The sequence below is a fragment of the Choloepus didactylus genome, chromosome 7 (assembly GCF_015220235.1).
Source record: "Choloepus didactylus isolate mChoDid1 chromosome 7, mChoDid1.pri, whole genome shotgun sequence".
Classification (NCBI taxonomy): Eukaryota; Metazoa; Chordata; class Mammalia; order Pilosa; family Megalonychidae; genus Choloepus; species Choloepus didactylus.
This window is the reverse complement of record NC_051313.1, coordinates 133695488-133720299: the sequence shown is the minus strand read 5'-3', so window position 1 is coordinate 133720299 and position 24812 is coordinate 133695488. Positions and strand designations below refer to the sequence as shown.

The following is a 24812-nucleotide window of genomic DNA, read 5'->3' as shown; positions in this document are numbered from 1 at the left end:
CCCAAGTATACACAGCCCTCCAGATAATTTTCACATCCAGATAATGCATGCATAATTGCAAATCAGTTGGCCCCCTAGCTCTAACCAATTAGAGTTGCCACAAATCCATTAGTACCATTTCCAGAATTAGAAGTGCTTCACTCATAAACATTTGCAGACCACCTAGGTTGAGTTATTTAGGTAAGCTTATTTGCATAATATATGTGAGATGACCATTACATTCATAGACAGTATTCGAAATAAAACTGACTGTAAGATATACGTGTCAAACAGAAGGTGAATTTTAACATTACTTTCCTCCCGAGGGTCCATGACTTTCACATAATGAGTTCAACCTTGAGGCCTGGTTTCCCATTAGGGAAACAGCTTTTCCCCGCTGGGTTCAAGTACTATGTTCAAATACAAAGAAGAATGATGATGGAGACAATGCTCTGGATAAGCCAGGCCAAAATTTATTTGTGCCAAATAGCACTTTTGCCACAGTTCTATTTTTCACTTTGTGTTTGAAGACTCAAATTAAGAATAACTAAATACTGATAGATGATGTCAATCAAGGCATTATTGGGCCAGTATATAAGGAAACATTCAAATTAGAGAAGACAGAGAAATTTCGTGTATCTAATTCACCATGGTGCACCGACCAAGTCCCAGCAATTCAAAAATTGTAATTTCTAAGCTTCTGACCCACTGTGGTGGAGCCACTTAGATAAAGTAAATGTTTAACTTCTGAGCCCAGTGACTTAGAGTAAATATCCCAGCCCATGAGGCCTGTCCTCACCCCTTCCCCAACTGCCTAAGAATTCTTAAAATTCCTTTAATATGGAATAAAATGTTTCATTTCAAAATGCCACTAAGAGAAGCTGTATGTATGGAGATCCCTGTGAGGGGTACCTCCTGCCTTAGTAAAACTCAAAGCCATGAATACTTAGCACCAGAAGAAGAATCTCCCAGCGAGGAAGTTGGCTGCTCAGGGTTTTGCCCTGCTCCCCACCCTTCGCCTTCCACCTCCTTGGGGTTCTCTCCCTTTGATTACCTCAGCCACCCCCATGCTGACAATGAGCAGCGCCGTGCTCTCCCTTAATACTCTGGTTCATGCATGACTAAAACTTTTCTTCATAGTGCCTGTTAGCATAGCTGATGCTGACTGCAATACTCGTCTCTATTCTATATTAATAGACAGTGCTGGCTGGCAGAGGATTCAGAGAAAACAAGAGAGGGAAGAAAAAAAGGGAACTAATGCTCTGATTCTGTTTTAGGAGATTTATATGTGCTCTCATTTAACCCTCACAACAATTATATGAGGAAGACATTATTAGGTTTTTACAAGTAGTACGAGACTCAGAGAAGGTCAGTAACTTGCTCAAGATTAACAAGTTGGTAAATGACAGCGCTGGAATCCAAATCCAGGTGTGCATGACATTGCTGACTACACCTGGCTCACATCAAGGGCTTGCTCAATTTAGAGCACCAAAGAATTCCCACAACTTCTATATTACATTACTTGGGTTTCATAACTCTTCATGCCCAAACTGTCTCTGTAGGGAGGGTGCCGGATACCTTCCAAAGGGAACCACCTCTCTGGCAGCTGCTTCATTTCCTGGGTAAGGCCAAGAGAAACATCCTGCAGCCCACCTGGTTTCATCTCTTTGGTTTCTGTCTGTCCAACCTGACACACTCTTCCCTAAGTGACTGATCTGATTCTTACTCAAAACCACTGAGTAAGACAAACCCCCCCAAAATACCTTAGAAGCATATACCCTTCCATATGTCTTCCGCACAAGTTATACACATATATAGTAATAGAGAATCTTTCCCCTACAGACAATAGGATTGTTGTCTTTTCTGAACAGGACACTAAGTACAAAAAGGAAGAGGAATGAGATGGAAGCTATTGCAAGGAAGTTGGTGAGAGAAACACCAGGCTGGACATAATAATAATCTCCATTAAGATTATGCCCATTTCTGAAGGCTCAGCGCAGATTCTTCCTTCTCGTGAAGCTTTCTCTGATGTCTCCCTAGAGTGCAAACTTACCCGGCCTCTAATTCCAATACGTTTTGTTTATACCTTTATTATTGCCCAAACGTTACTGTCTACTGGTAGAATTAATTTATAGTCTTTCACCTCAAGTCAATGGAGAGTTCATTATGAGCAAGGACTGGCCTTATCCAATACAGTCCCTGAGGCATTTTAGAGAAAGTAATGGTAGCAATAACAGGTCACAGTAATGACCACCATGTATTAAATGCTTACCTCCAAGCACTCTGTCCGTACAAGTCTTGACATGAGGAATATAAGGCCTACTTAACAGACATAGAAACCAAAGTTTAGAATCGTTAAGCAATTTCCCCAAAGTCTCACAACCAATATATGGCTTCAATACCACATCTGACTAATTCTCAAAGGATGTGGTTTTTTTCCAGTAACCACTAATTAAGTGTTCACTTGAAAGAATGAGAATAGTAAACCTTCACCTGTTTCACAATTTTCCTCTGTAAATGGCCCAAAGCAAATCAAACAGGCTGAAGGGCTCTGGTTGGTTGGTTGGATTTTTTACTGTCCAATGTGATCCTGCCTAAGTAAACCCAATTTCATGGGCTTGTAATTCCAAGATGCATCAGTAGCTCAAACATAAAGATGAATGTATATTAGGAATAAATATGTATCTGAAGATACAAATTTTTACTTATACCTGTGCTATGACTTCAGTGGTCCCTTCTATTGGAGATGTTCTTTTATTATCATGAAGCAAGCTAGGAGACTCACTACTGTTCTGTTCTTTCTCCCTGTCAACTTCTATAGGTATTCTCTAGGTGGCTGTGGAAACAGGAAAAAAAAAAAAAGAGAATTTCCTGAGACCTATATTGGTATATATTAGACAATGTGAATTCAGTATTATTATTTTTAATAGAATGAAAGATCTGTAAAAGAACTAAGTAGTCTTCAAATTATTTTCTGTGGGGAGAAAAGAATTCTTCATTTCTCTATTAATCAAGCTTCATGTGCACAAATCTGCTTGCCAGAGGTCAGTACTGTGAATATTAAATGACTTTTTGTGCTAGGATACTTAGATTTATTGTGGCTTTTGGATACCAAGAGTACATCTGCTCTACTCAGGCAAAGAAGAGGCTTTCGTCTGCTGATAATGTTAACCAGACATGAACAGAAGACCAATGAGGGATACAAAATTATCAGTATTGATGATGGGAAAATTAGAAGTTAAAAAAGAAAAATAAAGATAAGCAAGTCAAACACACTCAGAGAGACATGCTTAGGAGAGGAGAAAAGGAAAAGAAAGGAGAAGATATGCCATATTTACTATGGTGCACAGCTGGTCTTGTATAACCACCCACAGTGATGGGGAAACCACAGAATTGATCTCAATTAATATTATAAAGTTTAAAAATGTTTTGTGCCCATTTGATTCAACAACAAATCTAATTATTTTGCTCTAATAACTACCTCGTGCTAATACTTGTGCTGGCTGTTGTGGGGAAAAGCAGGAAATAATATAAAATGGTTCTTTCCCTCAAGCTATTGAGTCTCCTTCATTGCACTTATTGAATGCTTGCCCTGTACCACAGTGTGTTCCCATGTCTGTCTGTCCCACTAAACCAAGAAATCCTTGAGTGTAGCAACAGATAATTACATAAACAAATATCATGATGCAGTGTGATCAGTGCTTATTGGAAGGGTGGCCTCTGGGAAGCCTTCTCAGAAGAGAGATTAATTAGATTATCTTGATTATTGAGTAAGAAGCAATGTAGTCGAGGCAGCTAACTATATGTTTGGGGATAAGACAGTCTGCCGCTTTTAGAAAACAAGAGAATCCATGTGATGGATGGAGCACCAATGTCTCTCGGGGGAATGGAAGTAGATGGGGCTGAAGAGGTGGGCAGGGGCCACACATAAAGAGCCTCAGCTGCTTTAATCTGGAGCTTGAACTTCATCCTGTCAATGATGGAGTAATACTAAGGAAAAAAAGCACACAAGAAAAAAGATATGCAACCATACAAGAGAAAAAATATAAAGAACCAATGATTAAATGAGCTAGATGTTCTGAGGAGGGCCTGTCCTGAAGGTTGAATAAACAGAGAAATGAGAAGACCATTTGTGGCAGGCCATTTGCAATCCTCCTTTCTCTCACTTGCCTCCTGCTACAGACATGAAAATCAGGAGACTTGCCTGCCTTAGAGTTAGGGATGACCACATGAGCTTAAGGATACATTTTAAGGGGTGGTGCCCAAGAGCCCCATATTGTATTCATTATTTTACTTTAAGATTTTTCTTCCCTAATAAAAGGAAAGGCTTACAAAGTGAGCCTTCTCTCACTTCCCTAGCCACTCCTTCATTTTCTGCCTTTGAAAAGATCCTGAACCTTGTGAATCCTGGAATGGCCAATTTAAAGTTCACCAGCCGAAACTCAGGGCACTGTTTCCTAAACTGAGATCACTCCAATCAAATAAATCACTCCTCCTTGAAGTGTGTCCTCTAATGAGCAGACCATCATTTACTACACAATTACCACAACTTGTTTCCTAAGGTGAGTAAACAAAACTCATTTTGCTGCATCAACAGAGTCAACAGATTCTGTCAAAAGTTCAGAAGGCAGATACATGGGCACTAAAGTGAAGTCCTTTTGTTTAGGTAACAACATAGTGCAATTTAATGGGATGAGCACAGACAGGAAGCCAGATTTGGGGCACCTGCTTTGCCTTTAACCAGATGAGCAAGTTAGATGTACTACAAAGCCAGGAAACTGACTGGAAGTTGGGATCTGAAACCAGATTCATTCCTTGGATTTGAAGACATATTGGGCACAAGGATGCCCATGAACAGGTGCTCAGGAGAAGTCTGGTGAACTACTGGTGCTTCCCTGCTGTTTTTTTCTTTTTTTTTTTTAATTGTGGTTATATAAAACAAATTTTATATTACCACATAAAATTTCCCATTTTAACCATTTCTAAGTGTACAATTCAGTGGTATTAATTATATTCACCATGTTGTGTTGCGCTCATCACCATCCATTACCACAACTTTTTCATCACCTCAAACAGAAACTCTGTAACTATCAAGCAATAACTTCCCATTCCACCACCACCACCAGCAGCAGCAGCCGCCGCCCCGGTAACCTGTAATATACTTTGTCTCTATGAATTTGCGTATTCTAAATATTTCATATAAATAGACTCAAAATATTTGTCCTTTTTTGTCTGGCTTATTTCACATAGCATGTTTTCAACATTCATCCATGTTGTAGCGTGTTAGAACTTCACTACTTGTTATGGCCAAATAATATTCCACTGTATATATAAACCATATTTTATTTATCAGTTTATCTTATGATGGACACTTGGGTTGTTTCCACCTTTTGGCTATTGTGGGTTCTGCTGTACTTTATTCCCTCCTTTCAGACACTGGTGTTCTGCTTCTGGATCACAGAGCAATCAGGACCCATCCCTATGTGAGACTGGGGTAACAGGGATGATTAGCATGGCAGGAGTTTGGGCACCAGGAGTACCCAGGAGCCCACTGGTTCCAGGGCAGAGTAACACTAACGTATAACTTCTAGATTTGTTAAATCCAAAGGAATGCAACCCTGACCATCTAAAATCAGGGGTGGTCCTAGAGACAGGGTGGAAGTTCGCCTACCACTGGGCGACAGGTGAAGAAGCTGTGCAGAAAGGATGATTACTCATTTGGAGCCTGGGTGGGATCTGATAGACCAGTTTCCATCTTAATGAAATGAAGACACTGAATACCTAGTTTACTCACTTCAGGTTGTTTTTCAACGATTCTAAGTTCCAGTGCAGAGATTGGCCAACAAATAGAACTACATAAAATGAGAAGTTCCTGTACTTAAATTTTAATGAGAGATTCTTAAATGTAGACTTAACTCTTAAAAAAAAAAAAAACAAAAAAAAAAAACGGAGCCTGATGTGTTATCAGATCTCTGAAAAAATACTGAAATAAGACAGAGGTTACTTAATCACAAAAACTATTTCCTAATTAGCTCTAGACCCAGCCCAATAGACACTATCTAAAAGATCCTGAAGCGCTATATCGTAATAGTGAATAACAAAGAGAAATACTAAAGTGACACCACCCCAAATTTTCAAAACCATTTTATAATACCCCCTTGTATTGTTACATGCTCTATTGTTTACTTTTTGTATGATTGCTAATTGCTGCATAGTGCTCTGCTGGGCTATTTGAATCCCCTAATGCATCTCTTTAAGACTCTTAGTTTCACAGCTTCTAAAATGACAACAGAGCTAAAACAGAAGAAATACAGTATCAAACCCCTGCTGGTGTAATTCTATATAGCTTCCCCAGAATGGAAATGCTGTTTATCCATTTGCATATCAACTCCAACCTGTGCAAGAATATCAATTGCTTTCCAAAGCCACTCTTCTCTTTGATTTTCTGAAAGTTAGCCATAACTGGGGAGAATGTTGATGACCTAGAATCCTCTCTCCCACATGCAGAGAGGACTGGTACTAATCATTGAACTTAAATATGTCTGGGAAGCATGTAGTTTTTGATTAGAAGACTCCAGCGCAGGTGTAAAGTTTTCCATTAATAAAACAAATGGCAAATCAATGCAAGATTTTATTTAGAACCAACATATTTTTAATAAGTTTATTTTGACAGGAATATAATAGGCTATCATCATGATTCTGGAGAATACATTGATCATCAAATGAAATGCTGGAATGTGGAATGCATTAGCTCAGGTATCCTATTTCAGGTGCTTGAATTTTGATAATCAGAATATATTAAGTTAAGTGCCTTGTAATTGTCAATGTCTGATCCACAAATACGACATATGAAAAATGCATTATAAACAGAGCACAGGATGAAATCTCAATAAACTAGAGGCTTCTATCTACTGGAAAAGAATCCAACAAGACAGAAGCCTAAGGGAAGGGGGATTAAAAATTTTATCTAAATTCTGGAACAACATGACTGTGATGGGAAGCAAAGGATTCAGTTTAGAGGGGACCATGTCCACAGATGCCATCGTGAAGGCCAGGACATTAAAACACTGTCCTATGTAGTCAAAGCCCATAGTAAGTGCTATTGGTGTGTCGGAGTTGTGGCTACAAGGACTGCAGTTCTTTCCATATCATGTGCAAGAAAGAAGACTTTGACTTTTGGTTGCAGTAATGATTAGCAGAATCCAGACTTTGCTTCTGATCAAAAAGATCCAGCCCATTTTTAATGTGACACACCAGCATCCTGATTGTCTTACAGCCTGACATGTCACATTGTTTTCAGGATCCAGGACTGAGCATCAAAAATGTCTTTATATTTCTTAAATGTTTTAAGAATTGCCTGAAATAATGTAGGACTTCTATTTTAATGGGTACCTTTATTAGTACAAATAATCTACAGCTGCATTGGACAAAGGACCAAAGTAATGCAGGACAAGCTTTAAAGAGGTGTGTGTCCCATTTCCATCCTGCTCCTACTTCTTTCTATAAATATATAGTATATATTAAGAGTTCTTTATGTATTCTGGATAACATTTCTTTTTTTTTTTTTTTAAGTGAAATATCCCATGTCAGTTTATTTACAACATTCTCAGTTTTATGCCAATAAAACATTTTTGAAATTAACTGTGCTTATAATCTGCAAGTTGAGTTATTTCTGTTATAAGCTATTCATACCCTGGAAACTAATTCCAGGCAGAGAAATGGTCATCCTCCAAAAGATTTTTCTCTCCTAGTACTTTGGCTATCTTTAAAAATTCAGTGGAAATATTTAGCAACTTAATTTGAAATACTTAACCTAGTCCTCCATTAGCCTGAAAAGTTACTATCATTTCTGTGAAATTTTCCTATTTTGTATTGTTGTTTCTGGCCCACCATAGGTAAGATAATGAAGTTTACTTTAAAAATTTTAATTAATAGGCAGCCAAAGGTGGTAAAATTACAAATGGCCTAATAAAATTTGGTGCAGCTAGATTTAGAATTGTCATTAGCTAGCTATAAAACAGGAGTAAAAAGTAGAAGTTCCCATCCCTGCATGGGGTTTTTAGTCCATGCTAACAGAAGTATAAATAAATCATCTTCACTATATTTCAGACTTTATTTTAGCAACCCTTGAAAGCTTATACATTATAACTTCATTTAAGATATTTAACTAACATATAAACTTTATATGATATATAAAGTTACTGACCTTTTAATCTGATCTGTGTACACAAAAGATGGCTCTATTTTGATTTCTTTTGTCTACAACTAAATTAATTCAATAATTTTAATTTTTATTCACCTGACAAAATATTCAAAATGCAATTTAAACATTTAATTGTGCATATTCCTTTTATAGGAATTTTTATTTTCTTTAAAACAACAAATAGTGTGCTTGCTGCTTTCCCTATTTTTGGGTTAATAGAGTCAACAAAACTGTGTATGGCTTTATTTTTCATCCCTATCTAGAAAAGGTAACCAGAAGCTCAGATAGCTAAATGTAGCCAGGTTCAAAGCAAACTGCAATCCACTTCACAGATTAAGAGTATTATACCCCAGAAAATGTCCAATGAAAGAATTCAAGTACTAGTTTCAAAATACTAATTAATATTTTCCAAAGAAAAGATTCCTCTCCTTGAGATGCACCTTCTGGAATATAGCATGCTTCTGACTTATATCTGTACCATCTGAAGAAAAAGCAGCCCCATCAAATGGATACTGTTTGATTGTTCTATCATAATATACTTTCATTTCAAATTCACTCTCATAGTGAGATGGATGTCCATAGGTTACCTATTCCTACAGGGTGTTGGAAGTGTGCTGGTATGAAAATAATATCCTGGTCATAAGCAATAGATTGTAATTCATATTCATCAAAACTTGGATGGAGGGTGCTATAGGGTACATACAGGTCTACATTATCTTTTAAGCTCTACATCTTAAGAATTATCTTTCCCTCATGATTTAAATCTCAAATAGCTATAATTCCCATCTCCTATCTGGCCCTGAACAACATGCAGAAGGATCCATTCTTCTGGAACTTCCTCCTATTCAAAGCAATTCACTAAGAATTATATATAGATTGAGATGCTAGAAGTATCAGAAGAGCTCTCTTCCAGGGAGCTGCCGTAATTGGTGAGTGCTTAGTTAAATAACTTCCTCATTTGTAAATAGTCTCTATGCCTCGCAGGGCACAGAGCCACACCAGGACCACCTTGGGATAAAATTTTTTTATGTACTCTGGCCAAAATTCCTTTTTTGAAGAAATTCACAAACTGATTCTACAATTCATATGGAAATGCAAAGGACCTAGAATAGCCAAAACAACTTTGCCAAAGAACACAGAACCTGCTATAGCTACAGCTGAGCCCGCCACCACTGCCTGTGAGCAGAAGGGATGGCTGTGCCTACTACAAACGTTGATCTTGGGAAATCTGCCAAGGATATCTTCACCAAGGGCCATGGATTTGGCTTAATAAAACTTGATTTGAAAACATCTGAGAATGGACTGGAATTTACAAGCTCAGGCTCAGCCAACACTGAGACCACCAAAGTGATGGGTAGTCTGGAAACCAAGTACAGATATACTGAATATGGTCTGACATTTACAGAGAAATGGAACACTGACAAAACACACCAGACACCGAAATTATTATGGAAGTTCAGCTCACACGTGGACAGAAGCTGACCTTTGATTCACCCTTCTCACCTAACACTGGGGTGGGGGTGGGGAGATGCTAAAATCAAGACAGGGTACAACTGGGAGAACATCAACCTGTGCTGCAACATGGATTTTGACATCACCAGGCCTTAAATCCAGGGTGCTCTGGTGCTGGATTATGAGGGCTGGCTGGCTACCACATGAATTTTGAGGCTGCAAAGTCCTGAGTGACACAGAACAATTCTGCAGTTGGCTACAAGACTGATGAATTCCAGCTTCACACTAATGTGAATGACTGCTGTCAATCTCACCTGCACAGCAGTAACACTCATTTTGGAATAGCAGCCAAGTATCAGATCGACCCTAGTGCATGCTTCTCGGCTCGAGTGAACAACTACTGCCTGATAGGTTTAGGATACACTCAAACCCTAAAGCCAGGCATCAAACTGATGCTGTCAGCTATGCTGGATGATAAGAATGTCAATGCTAGTGGCCACAAGCTTGGTCTAGGACTGGAATTTCAAACATAAATGAATACTGTACAATCATTTAACTTTAAACTATTTCGCAACATAGTGACCTTTAGAACTTAGTGTACCTTTTAAGGTTGTAAGTCTGAGATGCAAGTATTGCTAAATATCGTGTTAGACCTCCAGGTTAAAGATGATTCAACTTTAAAGTGTTACCCTTTCAGAAGTATAGAAGAAACCCAATTCCAAAAAAGGTCCTTTAGATGTTGGAGGGAACTTGGTGGTTCCTCTAGAGATGTCAGGTTTCTTTTTTATCTAGAAAGCTGCAAGTGAAAGTTGATAATATGTAGGCACTTCATAAATTCCTCTTGAATAAATGAATGAAATTGTGATTTCCTGAGAATTCAACCTAGGTTTCCTAACCCCAATTGCAGAGAAGCTCATGGTTTTGTGTGTACAAACTCATCTCAAAGGGATTTTTTCGGACAGATCTTCATGACCTGTTTCAACCTCAGTCCATCACCTCTTTTACACCAAAAGTAGTCTGCAGGGCATGGTAGCTGTTTCTTTTGTGTCATTTTGGAGTGGAAAGGGTAGATGTGATAAAGCCAATAATTCAGGACTTAATTCCCTTTTGGGTTGTGGTTTTGTGCCCTTGCACCAGAGTATGAAATAGCTTCCAAGAGCTCCAGCTGCAAGCTGAGAAGAGTCTCTATGACTGTAACCACACGGTGACAACATTCGGAATCTAAAGTGGACTTCTGTTGTACTCTCACCACTAAATTTATTTTTTAGCTGTTTAATGGATATATTTTAGAGTCTTCCATTTTGTATGGATCATTCCTTTCAAAGGCTGTAATTAACATAACTTAAAATAAAACTTGAACAAAATATTGAAACTTCAAAAAAAAAAAGAACAAAGTCAAAGGATTACCAACCTGATTTCAAGACTAATTAAAAAGCTATAGTAATTGAGACACTGTTGTATGGCATGAAGATAGATAAATAAATCAACAGATAGACTAGAGAATCCGGAAATAGACCCACACATATGTGGCCAACTGTTTCTCAATAACTGTGCTAGGGCAATTCAATGGAGAAAGGAAAATCTTTTCAAGAAATGGTGCTGGAAAAATTAGATATCTATGGTCAAAAAATCAAATGACATTTGACATACACTATATCCAAAAATTAACTCAAAAATGGATCATAGAACTAAATATAAAACTTCTAGAAGAAAACATAGGAGAAAATCTTAGTGCCCTTCTGTTAGGCAAAGATGTTTAACTAGGACCCAAAAAAGAATAAATTAATTGAATGGACACTGAAAATTTAAAACTTTTACTAAGCCTCTTTCATTTCAAAAGCAAATGAAAAGGTAAGCTGCAGATTGGGAGAAAATATTTACAAAACATACCTGATAAAGTACTTGTAGGCAGAATAATTAGTAATTCTAATAACTCCATAAGAAAAGCAAACAATCCAATAAAAGGGCAGAAGATTTTAAAGACATAAGGATGACAAGCACCTGAAAAGATTCTCAACATCAGTAGTCATTAGAAAAATGCTAATTAAAAACACTAGATACCCACCAAAATGATTAAAATATATTAAAAATAAAAACAGAAGATACCAAGTGTTGGTAAGTACATGAAGCAACTAAACCTTCAAACATTGCTGATGGGAATGCAAATGCAGCCACCAGTTTGGAAAAGAAAGAGGCAGTTCTTTATAAAGTTATATATATATATACACACATATAATATGGCCAGTAATTTCTCTCCTAAGTGCCTCCCCCAGAGAAATGAAAATATAGGGCCATATAAAGATTTATACTTATGATCATAGCTGCTTTTTAAAATAATTTTCATAGTATCAAAAACTGAAAAAAACTCAGATACCGTGAATTGATGACGGGATGAACTAAGAGTGGTATAGCCATATAATGAACAGAAAGGAATGAACAACTGATACCTGCAGCAGTGCAGATGATCTCAAGAGCCTTATGTTAAATGAGAAAAGCCAAACACAAATGACTATCGGATTCCAGGGATTAGGAGGTGGGAGAGAAGAGGATTTACTGCAGAAAGGTTAACGTCAACTTTTAGGGGTTATGGAAGTGTTCTCTATCATGATTGTGGTGATGATGACAGGACTGTAGATGGCTGTCAAAACTTACAAAATTATACATGTAAAATTGAATTTTATTGTATGTAAATTATACCTCAATAAAGCTGACCAACAATTATAGAAGGTTGCAATCAGTTCTGTGTGTATCATATGTGCCTCCTCACTGCCATAGTTCATATTCAGGCAGAGACTTCCAGAATCTTGGCTTTAAAACAGAAGAAATTAACCAAAGAGCATATCAGCCCCAACAGAGAAAAAGTCACCTACCAATACATTAAACTAAAAACCTTCTTTTACAAAACCTCTTATTTCTTCTCATTGTTCTCTGAATAACATAAGATTCTGCCTTGAGTTTAGATGTTAAGACTATATAATTTACACAGTTTTTGGACATAAAATGGTTTCTTCTTTAAGAGAGACTGAAGTCCCAGTTGATATCCAGTCCTAGGGAAAATGCTTTAAATTTTTTGCTTGCTAGGCCTCCTCAAAACAGTAAGCAGAAGTGACACCAAGAAACAATTTACTCTGGTATTTTACTTCTTAAAGCAAACAAATTGATCAATGCAATTTTGTTAAGATATTATATACATATACAAATAAAATGAAGGAATAGCAAGTGCATGTTTGAAGCATGTAGCAATGTCTTAAAGCTGACAAACATTTTCTATACATGGATCTTTCATCTATGACAAGCCAAATGTCTACAGAGATAAGAAAATGAAATGTGAGTATACTCTATGGGCTAAAATTCAGGACTCTACATTTGCAAGCATGTACTGTAGTCAGTTAAAAAATGAATAACAGAAGGAAAATACAATAATAGTCAGTATTTAAAAAGGATACAAAATGATATGTACATACCTCAGTGATTTTTTTTAATATGCACAGGAAATCAAGACATATGTTAAAATGTTGACGGTAATTGCCCATGAATGGGTTGTTTCTTGCTTTTTTGCCTATAATTTCCACATTTTATGAGATTGTACTACTTTCATTATATTGACTTTAAATATACAGAAAGGGACAAAAAATAACATATATAAACACCTTTACAGGGTAGAGATTGCTAGCAAGTTCATCCTGATAGGCAATGTGTTTCATTCTACTATGTCTACCTGTTTCATTCATGGTTTTTGCTTTTACTATTAAAGAGATTTTTAAAAATTTTCCCTCACATTGAAAGTAAGGATCTGACCTCCAAATAACTCAGCTTCAACGAAAGCAAGTCATCTGAGCAAAACAACAATGGCTGGGAATATTACCTGGGCAGGTAATTCAACCACTTAATATCAGTGGTACTCAGGAATGGAACCTTTCTCATCTTAAATGGCTTCTTCAAATGCAACATTTGAAGCTCCCTGTGACAACAAGCTTATTAGTATATTTTTAATATGAGTTAAAGGTACAAAACCATAGAACTCATTTTCTTCAAAGTAATTGCAGAACAAGGCATTATCTTTTATCAAAGCATATGAAATGTGTTGAAAAACTCACAAAGAAAACTGAGACTGTGGGAAAATTTAAGTGGATTTCATACTGAGAACCCAAAGTATAAGAAAAATGCCTGGTGCATGTTTTAGGGAATGTTCGTGCAAGATAACTGACTCTGAATATAAACAAGTACCTAGAAAACATTTTTGATTACTAAAAAGATATCTGTCTTTTAAAAATGTAAGGATTTGTGAAGTAACTACCAGTAAACAGCTGAGGGGTATAGTTATTGAACCAGTCTATAAAGCTATGCATTTCTCTAAAGACACTCTTCCTTTACCGACAAAAATACAAAATGGAAAAAGTTAACATGTTTTTGCAATGAAAAATATACTATATAGGATCCAACTCAAAAGAACATTATGCATTATACAACATATTCATTTGAATCACTCCTTGAAACACAAGCAATTGCTTTCTCAAAGAGATAATAATAATATCTGATATTTGGTGAATTCTTGGAATATACCAACGACTAGTCTAAGAATTAATGTTTAGTATTAATTCAGGGAATATTTATACCTAAGAAATAACATTTTGCAACTGATTTTATCTAGAAGTATTAAATATCAAGGCCAGTTCCTCTTGACCACCTCTCACTATGTCCACATAATAAAGATTTAAATTATTAAGATAAGTGGCAGTCTGCCCATATAGCAAATCAGCTCTTTCAGACAAAGATGCCATTAGTACCAGGGGAGATACCCTTATCAAATATTCCTTGGGACTCTTCAAATCCTACCCATCCTTTATGTTCCTTCTCAATGCCCATCTCCTTGATTTGACTTCAGTTAAAATTAATCAATGTAGTAATCTATCCTTTTTCTAACCATTGCTTTCATATTATATGGCACATTTTGTCAAATTTATAATTGCCCATTATTGTATTATTTATTCTATGCATTCGTTGTGACATAGCAGTGTCACAGGTCTAACTGTTCATTTAAGGCTATAAGCTTCCAGAAGGTAGGGGCCAGCTTTAAATTATCTTTATTTTCCTGGGACCCAAGTGGTACTAGGCAGGTTGCAGGTGGTTTAGTGGCTTGGAGCTAAAGCCCATCAAGCATTAATGCTTAAAAAGAATCTTCCTAGCCTTAGGATGCAGTCTACATCATATAGCCTCAGGTGCGAGGCAATATCAAAGTGCCAGTCTGACTGCACAAGTAATTAACAGAAGAAAAGCAGGATTCAGCTCATTCACTGGGAAAGTTCAGTAGTGGCATCTCTAGTAGGGACAAAACCAGTTTCAAAGTACAACATTAAATAACCTTCCTTTCTTCTCTGGTTAGAAGTAGATGGAATTAAGAGGTGTTAACCATGTACACTTCTACCTGGCATGCCCGGGCCCTAAGAGAGTACATTAAGGCACCTCAGTCCACCTCACCCTGCCTCATCTTCCTCTTCAGTAATTTCCAAATGACCTCAGAAGGTGTTAATGGGGCATGTCAATAAACCACTTCCTCTCCCTCTCCTGGTAATCACTCAATCAATGATAGCTATTATTATTACTTCTCAGTAGCCTTTTGGTAAAGCAAGGACTGTTTCCTTTAACAACACTATTCAGCACCCTCTCAACCTGAGAAATGACAGGCCCAAGGGCAAAGATGGCTGAGTTCCTTTCTCCTGGTGAATCTATATGGCACACCTACCCAACATGTACTATTCGCAAATGGCTTTTCCCCTCCCACCAGGGAGAGAATCCCTTTTCCTGAGCTGGTGGGCATCCTGCAGGTTCCTCTTCCAGCAGCTGCAAGTAGGTGTGAGCCCCACAGGGGCCAGCCCAGGCACAGCCCCAGCTCTAGCCACAGTGACCTTGACCCTTCCCCCAGAAGCTTGAAGGTTGCAGGGTTAAGGGGGAGAGGGATCTCCAAGCTCCTGGTGAAGCCATAACTTACTGGATTTAGGAGTGTGCATTCCAGGCAGAGAGATGGTGTAAAGGCAAGAAGGTAAAGAGAGAGAGTTTGAAGGTGAGAAGGTCAAGGTGGCTGCTCCAGGTAGCTCAGCACTGGCTGGGCAAATAGGACAGGCATGTTCCAAGGTTTCTGGCTTTGGTGGCTGAACCGTGGTGCTAGTCACTTACCTCTCTGAGCCTCAGTCTCTTCATCTCAGCACATTTACCATAATAATGCCTGCCTTGCCTACCCTAAGATATGATTTGATAATCAAATGAGTGAAGGGACTCCCAAAAGTATATCTTAGGAATGTTTTAAGTGCTCATTTCCTCAAGATACTACTTGAGAAATACTCAAGAGATGTATCTTTCGGCATCCCTGAGGCTCTTGGACAAGTCATGGGATTCAGTTAGCTTGTCTGAAAAATGGGAATAACAAGTCCATCTTATTACATTATTGTGAGATATGAAAATACAAATATCCTCCATAGCCTTCTGCAAATTCCAAGGTCAGCATAAATGTACATTAATTAATTAAATGTTTCTCCTGGGAAAATACCACAAGTTTACGTCTGAGACATATCAAAGAGCCAAAAATCCTCCTCGTTCAATACAGAAAAGCAGAATCAGCACTGCCGTCTCTCTCCCCGGCCCTCTTGGCCGCCTCTTTGATTTTCTCTCTCTGTTACCACACATTTTTCCTTAAGTATAGTTTGAGTGTTGAACTCCAATTTTGCCTTACTTGCTTCATGTTTCTTCTTCAGGCTGTTCTTTTCCTAACAGGTTCTCCTTACCACGGTCTTTGGAATTAGAAAGAGTTGGCAAAAACAGTCCTCAGGGGATAATGCTTTGTGCCTGGGCTGCTTGGGCCCTGCTCACTCCCACATCTGTACTGCCTGGTGTATTTGCTCCAGAGGTGGCTGGGGCTTCGCTAGGCTCCTGGTTTCCTTGGAGATTAGGGTTGCAAGGGGCACATGGAATCATTCAGCTGGCGCAAACTTTCAGTCTCTGTAAAAATTAAAATTCCTGAAAATGTATGCAAAAACCTCCCTGTGCTGACCAAGGAAATCAAGTCAATTAGAGTTACTGTGCTCATTCTCCCTTCCAAGAAGAGAGGACGCATACATATGAGGCTGTTGCTGTTGTAAACAGCAAATTGTTTTTGTATGCATTCTCTTTGGCTTTTAAATCTTGAATGTGAGCAGACTAATGTGGTCTTTGACATTAGAAGAGTGAAAACAAGCCACAGAGAAAAGAGTAGATGAAGGTTTGAATAAAACCAAATATTCTGAACGACATCAGAAAACGCTGATCCAGCCCCTTACTTCTCATCACATCTCACACCACCCAAAACATATATTCTTCCCAACAATAATACAAAAGGAAAATAAATTTTCATTTGAAAGGTGCTTTAGACATATTGCACCATATAGGATGTGAATGTTAAAACTTTATATCTAAGTAAATTCCCAGTGTCCTGTGGGGAGGCAGCACAGCATAGCTGTAAAGACCTCAGTTTGAAAGATCTCAGTTCGAATCCTGCCTCTCTATTACTCGGTATCTAGTGACTTTGAGAAATATTTCTGAGCCTCAGTTTCACATCCGTAAATCAGGGGTAACATTACCATACACTTCAAAGGTTTAAAGAGATACTGCTCTTGGCAGAATACATGCTCAGTAAATGATACTATTACTCCTCCTCCCCCTCTTATTACTACTAGTATGAGCTTCTTATCCTATTTTAATGATGCAAATATTTTATACATAAAATTAACAATTTCTGAAAGGTGTAGTATTAAGTCTTTGTATAACGATTATAAGATATAAGAACGCTAAAGTGACAATAGATTAAAGTGTTTTAATGGCACAGCCTATTTCTAATAAAGCTTAACAGGTTCTTAGTAAATACTGGTTGAATGAATCAATGATGATTACCCCATATTTTCTATTTAAAAAGTTATTTTTGTTATATGTAGTACATGAGACATATGCATTTCAATGAAACAGTAAAAATAAAAGGCTTGAAAAAAAGTATTTTAATTAGTAAGGAAAATTTTAATCCATAAGTTAATTAAATACATTTCTATGTCAGAAAAATGACTTTATATTTTAAATCTGTACTTTCCAATATGGTAGCCCCCAGCCACCTATGGTTATTGAGTGCTTCAAATGTGCTAGCCCAAACTGGTGTGTGTAAAAGTATACTTTTTAAATATGGATACTAGAACATTAAAAATTATATATGTGGCTTGTATTTTATTTCTATTAGACATCACTGGCTTAGAAAATAAAACAGCTAGCTGAAATGGTGAGATAATAAATGCATGTGTGTTTGGCCTCTAAGTTGTGATAATTTGTTAAAGAGTCTAGAAAATTAAAACACCTTGGTCTTCAAGGCCTTCCCAAGAACTGCCTGCATTATAACTTTCTACTTCTTTTCCCACTTTATTCCAGAAAAAATAAACTCCTCACCATATCAGAATTATTTTACCTTGAATCTTTACCCACATCATTTACTTTGCATGCCATGTCCTCCCTCTAATTTCCACATATCAAGATACCATGCTTTGTAATAGTGTCATGCCAACCCTCTCAGAGAATAACTTGAAAAGGAATACAAAATGCAAATAAAATCTGTTTGATAGCTTCTGAGGCATCCAGGACTTAATGGCCAAAATTGCAGAAAGGAGGGATTTGCAGAAGATAAGTCCATACACTACTTTTTCCTTTCACAGCATATACTGATTATGGTGTTAGATGAAAGACACAATTCTGGCAGATGACTGATGCTAAGTGGCAGAAACTCAGCAGAGCTTTCAGTAATCTCCCAGGGACAAAAACTGAAAGTCAAGATTGCCAAGGCAGCCAGAACTCCAGCGGCCAAGGTCCCAGAAAGAAAAGAGATGCAGAACAGTGAGTTCAATACACCAGCATATGCTAGATTCTTAAGCTTCCTGGGCAAGCAGAGAGCTGGAAGATAGAAAATCTCTTGATACCAAACGCTAATGAACAGAGCCCTAGTTATCACCCTAGGCTCTCACTGGAGGGCAGCATCTTACAAGTGGGAGCAAATAACAGATAGACTGACTTTACATAGACTGACAGTCTGCAATATAGTTTTGAGGCACTTAGTGCCTTACTGAATTAAAGTGATCTTTCCCCACTCTAGCCACCCAACAGAAGACAGGACAAACCCTCTCTGGAGAAAGATAAAATCACTCAGAGTTGTTACAGTTTTCATTTACGATGTCTGACATTCAATCAAAAATTGCCAAGCATACAAAGAAGCATGGCCAAGAGAAAAACAGACAGTAGAAACAGACCTACAAAATACAAAGATATTGGATTTATCAGTCACTGACTTTAAAATAACCACGATAAAAATGTTTTAGAAAATAGTCAACAGAGTGGAGAATTTCTCCCAGGGAGCTGTAGTCTATTAAAAAAAGAAAATGGAAAAATACAATAACCAAAACTAAAACCTCAAATATATTTAACAGCAGACTTGATACAGCATAAAAACAGGCTGATGAACTGGAAGATAGGTAAGTAGCAAAATGGAGCACTAAAAGGATGGAAAATAGAGAAAAGAGTGTTAGAAAAGACATGGAACATGTTGAAAGAGTCTAACATACATGTAATGTAGACAGAAGGTTTGGAAAGAAAGAAAGGGACAAAGGCAATAGCTGAAGAAATAATGGCTGAGAATTTTCCAAAAGTGAAGAAAGATCAAGTTACAGATTCTTGAAATACTGAGACCGTATCTAGACAAATCATGGTAACAATGCTGGAAGAAAAAAAGTTACAAGGAAATTTTAAAAACCACGAGAGGGGAAAAGATACATCAACTTCAAAGGAGCAACAATAAAACTGAGAGTTCATTTCTCACTAGAAAAGATGGAAGCCAGAAGAAAATAGAATGACATCTTTAAGGTACTAAAAGAAAAGTGCCAAACTAGAATTCTATATCCATTGAAAGTGTCCTTCAAAAATGAAAGTGACTTCTGGAGCTCTGGTAACATTTTCTTGATCTGGGTTTGGGTTACACAAGTTCACTTTGTGTTCATTGAGCCATACATTTATAATGTGTGGACTTTTCTTTATGGAATTTATATTTCAATAAAAAGATTATGTAAGAAGCAAAGGTGAAATAAATACATCTCTAAACAAACAAAAATAGAATTTGTTACCAGGAGACCACACTGAAAGAACAAAAGGAGTTCTTTAGGTGGAAGGGGAATAATCCTGGATAGAAACATGATAATGCCTTTGCTTGGTGCCAAGATCTGCTTTCTATAAATAGGAGGTGTATATAGTGTGAAAACAATAATGTGTGATTCAAATTTATTTAGAATTAAAATATGTAATAATACATAAAAAGTGGGAGGGGTAACTGGAGTTAAAGTGTTCAAAAGCCTTAGCATTTCTAAGTATAATCATTTATATTGGACTCTAATGAGTCAAGGATGCATTTTTATTTCTAATTAATAGTAAAAGAATGTATAACTAATAAGTTAATAAAGGGGAAATGGAATAATGAAAATAATAAGAAATCCAGTAAAAGACAAGAAATAGGAGAAAAGAATATGAAACACATAGGATAAATAAAGTATGGAAATAAAAACTGTAAGATAGTGTTTATAAATTCAAATATCAGCTGGTGCATTTATATAAATTAAGTAAATATTCAATAAAAGGCAAAGATTATGAGATTTGATTTAAAGAAAAAACAACCATCTATATGCTGCTTACAGGGACACAGCTTAAATATAAGCACATATAAATTTTGAAAGTAAAGATGTACCTTGCAAACAATAGTCATATCTATACAAATACCAAAGTAGACTTTAATGCAAAAAAATTACTAGAGATGGAGAAAATGCTAAAAGAATCAATACAACAGGAAGAGACAGAAATTCTAATTTTGTATGCAATCAATACCATGACTCCAAAATATATATAACAATTAACAAAACTAAAAGCAGAAACATATAAATCTATACTCATAGTGCGATATTTTAATACACCTCCCAAAAATGGATGGAAAAAGCAGACAAAAATGTCAGTGAGGATATATACAATCTGAACAGCATGATTAGCAAACTTGCCCTAATTGACATCTATAGAAGACTGAACCAAAAAAAGACAGAATATGCATTCTCTTCAGCATATGCATTCTCTTCAAAATTCTCTTCAATTTTGGAACATTTGTCAAAATTGATGACACACTGGATCATAAAGCAAGTCCCAATAAATTTCAAAGGAATGACATAATATATTCTCTGACTACAGAAGAATTAAGCCTGAATCAATATCATAAAAATAAAGAGAAAATCCCCAACTGCCTGAAATTATTAAGTGGTACAGTTCTAATTAATTGTTCAATGGTCAATGAAGAAATTGCAAGGGAAATTAGAAAACACTTTAAACTGAATCATAAGGAAAATAAGACAAAATAATCACTTGTATTTTTACATAGTAGCAACAAATAAGTGGGAAATTTCTTCTATAGGTATTTGATGACGGGTATGCAACAGCAATAATTTGAGTAACTCTTTTTCCATGTCATGCCATGGACCACTTTACCACTTGAAACAGTGTCATTAGTGTCTTCAACTCTAATCACATTCCAGAAAACCTCAGCACCAATTTAAGGAACTGATCCTCAAGATTCTGTTCTTCTGGAACTACTTCAAGTACCAAAACCTCTATCAGTTAGGGTTCAATCAGAGAAGCAGAAAAGTAAGGCTACACAGACAGGCAGATAGATACATGATAAATTTATTACAAAAAAAAAAAATTTGTTTACACTATTGTGGGGGCTGACTAAGCTAGTCTGACAGTAGTAAGGCAGGCAGTCAGAAAGGAAAGATCATGAGCAGAATAAAACTCCATGGGCATGGGCCACAGCTGTCATCCAAACAGAATTTCTTGTCCTTGTCAGAGAAACCCCAGCCCTGCTTTTAAAGACTTCTAATTGATTCAATCAGGCTCACCCAGATTATCCAGAATAATCTCCCTTACTTAAAGTCAAATGACAGTACTTGATACTAAATGACCTATCTATATCCTAGCCTTGTGTCAAAGGCTTGTGATGTGTTATGATAGCCGGGTTTAAAAAGTACAATATTAAAACAAAAGCAATGAGTCTTTTAAGCCAACTGTGTAAAGACACACTCTGGGTTATAACTCAAAGGCACAAAGGGATAGAAAAAAAAGAAGAAAAAAAGGGCAGATGATTACAGTTTTTAATTACCTTCACAGCAATACCTAGATTAGTGTTTTAAGAATTGAGGACTGTAATCTAGTCAGGTTGACACATCAAAAAAGCTATCACAAATAGTATTTTAAAAATCTAATACCTAGGAATAAACCTAACAAAAAATTTGCAAGACCTCTACATTGAAAGGTGCAAAACATTGATAGAGAAATGTTAAAAGACAAAAATAATTTGAGGTTTATACCATGTTCATGAATTGGAAGGCTCAATGTTGTAAAGATAATATCCCCAAATTTATCTATAGATGAATGAAATCCCAATTAAATCCCCCGCAAGTGTGTGTATGTGTATGTGTGTGTATAGAAATTGACACTTAAATTTACATGGAAATCCAAAAGGTCAAAAATAATTAAAACAATCCTGAAGAAGAACAAAGCTGGATAACTTAGACTCCAGATATCAAGACTTGTTATAAAGCTATGTTAATTCAGACAGTATAGCTTGCCATAGAAAATAGAGCAATATATTAAGGAACATAACAGAAAGTCTAGAAAATGAAACACATACTTGAGGTCATGTGATTTGTGACAAAAGGGTCACTCACTGCAGTGCATTGGGGAAATGATAAAATTTTCTTTAATTGGTTCTGGGTCAGTTGGATAGCCATGGAAAAAGTAACTTTATACTTACCTTATATCATACACATAAAAGTCATCTGTCCCTGAGGGACCACAGATCTAAATGTTAAAGGTAAAACAATAAAGCATTTAGAAGAAAACATATGAGAATATCTCCATCATCGTGGAGTAGGCAAAAATTTAATTAAGAGGACTACAATAAGCACTAACTGTAAAGGAAGAAATATTTTAATATACATTAAAATTAAGAATTCTTGTTCATCAAAAGACACCATTAAAGAATAGAACAGAATGTAAAAATAGGCCCACACATATGTAGTCAATTGATTTTGGCAAATATGCCAAGATAATTCAATAGGGAAAGGAAAATGTTTTCAACAAATGATACCGAAATAACTGAATAGTCATATGGGGAAAAAAACGAGCCTTGATTCATACTCATACCCTACAAAAAAATTACTTCAGGATGAATCATAGTTCTAAATGTAAAAGCTAAAACTAGGTGCAGACAATGGTCCAGTTCTTGATCTGAGCACTGGTTACAACTGCACACTTTGTTAAAAATTTTAAAGCTGTACTCTGCACTTTTCTGTATGCATGTTGTAGTTCAATATGCATAACAATATTCATATATAATGCATTATAATGTGCTTCAAGCCCCACCCCATGTCTTTATCAGGAGCTGTCTCTAATCCACATCCAATTCCACAAGACTAGAAATAATCTCCCCCACACAGAAGTTTAGTAGTATTTATTTGTACTTCCCTATGGTGCATCTTACTTTCTCCCTGTAAAACCATTACTGGAATACAGATTTTATTTCCCCGATTAGATGGCAAATATATCCACCAACCAGTATAATATAGTGTTTTGGTCATATTAAGTGCTCAGTACTTACATGTTGAAGGAATGAATGAAATTTTGATTTGGTTCTAAAATAAGCCTAAAACCTCATTTTTTTTCTTTTGAAGCTGTCATTATAGCATTGAAATAATTTCTTTGATTAAATGAATTGCTGACAATTCACAGTGCGAATTAATTTCAGGCCTAAATTCTATAAAAAATAGTTTCTCATACACAGTACATATCTTTTAAATTTCAATACAGCAAAATGACTGGTAGAATTCTTTTAACAACTGAATATCAGTAGCCTATTTACTTTCAAAATTCAAGTTTTAATTTGAACATCAAACAATAGTCTCTATAGGTGTGTAAGAGGCAGAAGCATTATAGTCTAGTAGTCATAACATTTAGCAGGTCCCTGGACTACTGTAGCTCACCCACAATAAACTGTGATTGTTACATGTCCATCTCCCTTATTAGACCTGGAACTTCTCAAAGGCACCAGCCATATCTTACACATTTTTGCATGTCCAATAACAATTCCAAATCTTTACCCTGCATGTACCCATAGGACAGGTACTCACAAATTATATATAAAATCACAATTCAATAAAATAAATGATTGAATGAATGACTTAAAATCAGTCCTACATTAAACTCTTGGATGGCCCTACAAAGTAAGACGATATTCCCTTCCTTCCTTCCTCATTCCCTATCTATCTATAACAATAACCGTAATATTGCTATATAAATTACAGGTAGTTTTTATGCTTTCATGTTTTTTATATTCCTCAACATACAAATTCTTCTTAAAATATATTATATTACACACTGTTGTTTTCCAAAACAAAAATGACATCTCTTTTGGGAAAATTTCTTTCTTTGAATCCCTCAGTGGCTGGTATGTTTAAACATAAATACTCATGATCAACTGGAGTTAACAGGTCCAGTAAGTGTCATGTCCATTATAAACCCTGTCATTTTGACTATTATAAGTATTTTAGGGACTGCAAATGAGTTTTCTGAAAAATGCAACTCCAGTTCATTGACAGTGATATCTTGGAGTCCTGTATTGAGAAAGATTCTCAGCTTACATTCAGGCTCAAAAGGACAGATGCTATAATCAATCAGTAAGGGAAGACAGACAAGTGGTGCACATACTATCCATTTGCCATCTCTTTTCCATGCCCTATCATTATCTAATCCCAAAGTGAAAATCGGAATAGTCATTCATTTAGCCACTCATTCAAGGTATTTTACTGAGCACTGACTATGCTAGGACCAGAACAGCCAATATGATTAAAGAACTAGCTAGATGTTCTAGTATAGGGTATTTTGAACAAGCTATTCCTATTGTACTTACATGATTTGTTTAATCATTTCAACAAGGTTGATAAGTGATATTTCATAGCATGTGCTTTTGTTAAAAAATACTATTGGCTTTTGAACTTGATGAAATTTCATTTATCTTATAACACATGCCTGTTAATTG

General features: G+C 36.4%; 1 non-coding gene and 2 pseudogenes across 1 annotated transcript; 2 read left to right on the top strand and 1 right to left on the bottom strand.

The window, feature by feature from the left end:
* Positions 1-8524: 8524 nt before the first annotated feature.
* On the bottom strand, positions 8525-9268 carry LOC119540825 (annotated as a pseudogene).
* Positions 9269-9373: 105 nt separating this feature from the next.
* LOC119540824 lies at positions 9374-10167 on the top strand (annotated as a pseudogene).
* An 11490-nt stretch (positions 10168-21657) lies between these two features.
* On the top strand, positions 21658-21823 carry LOC119541028. The gene has a single exon (XR_005218164.1).
* The last annotated feature ends 2989 nt before the right edge of the window (positions 21824-24812 follow it).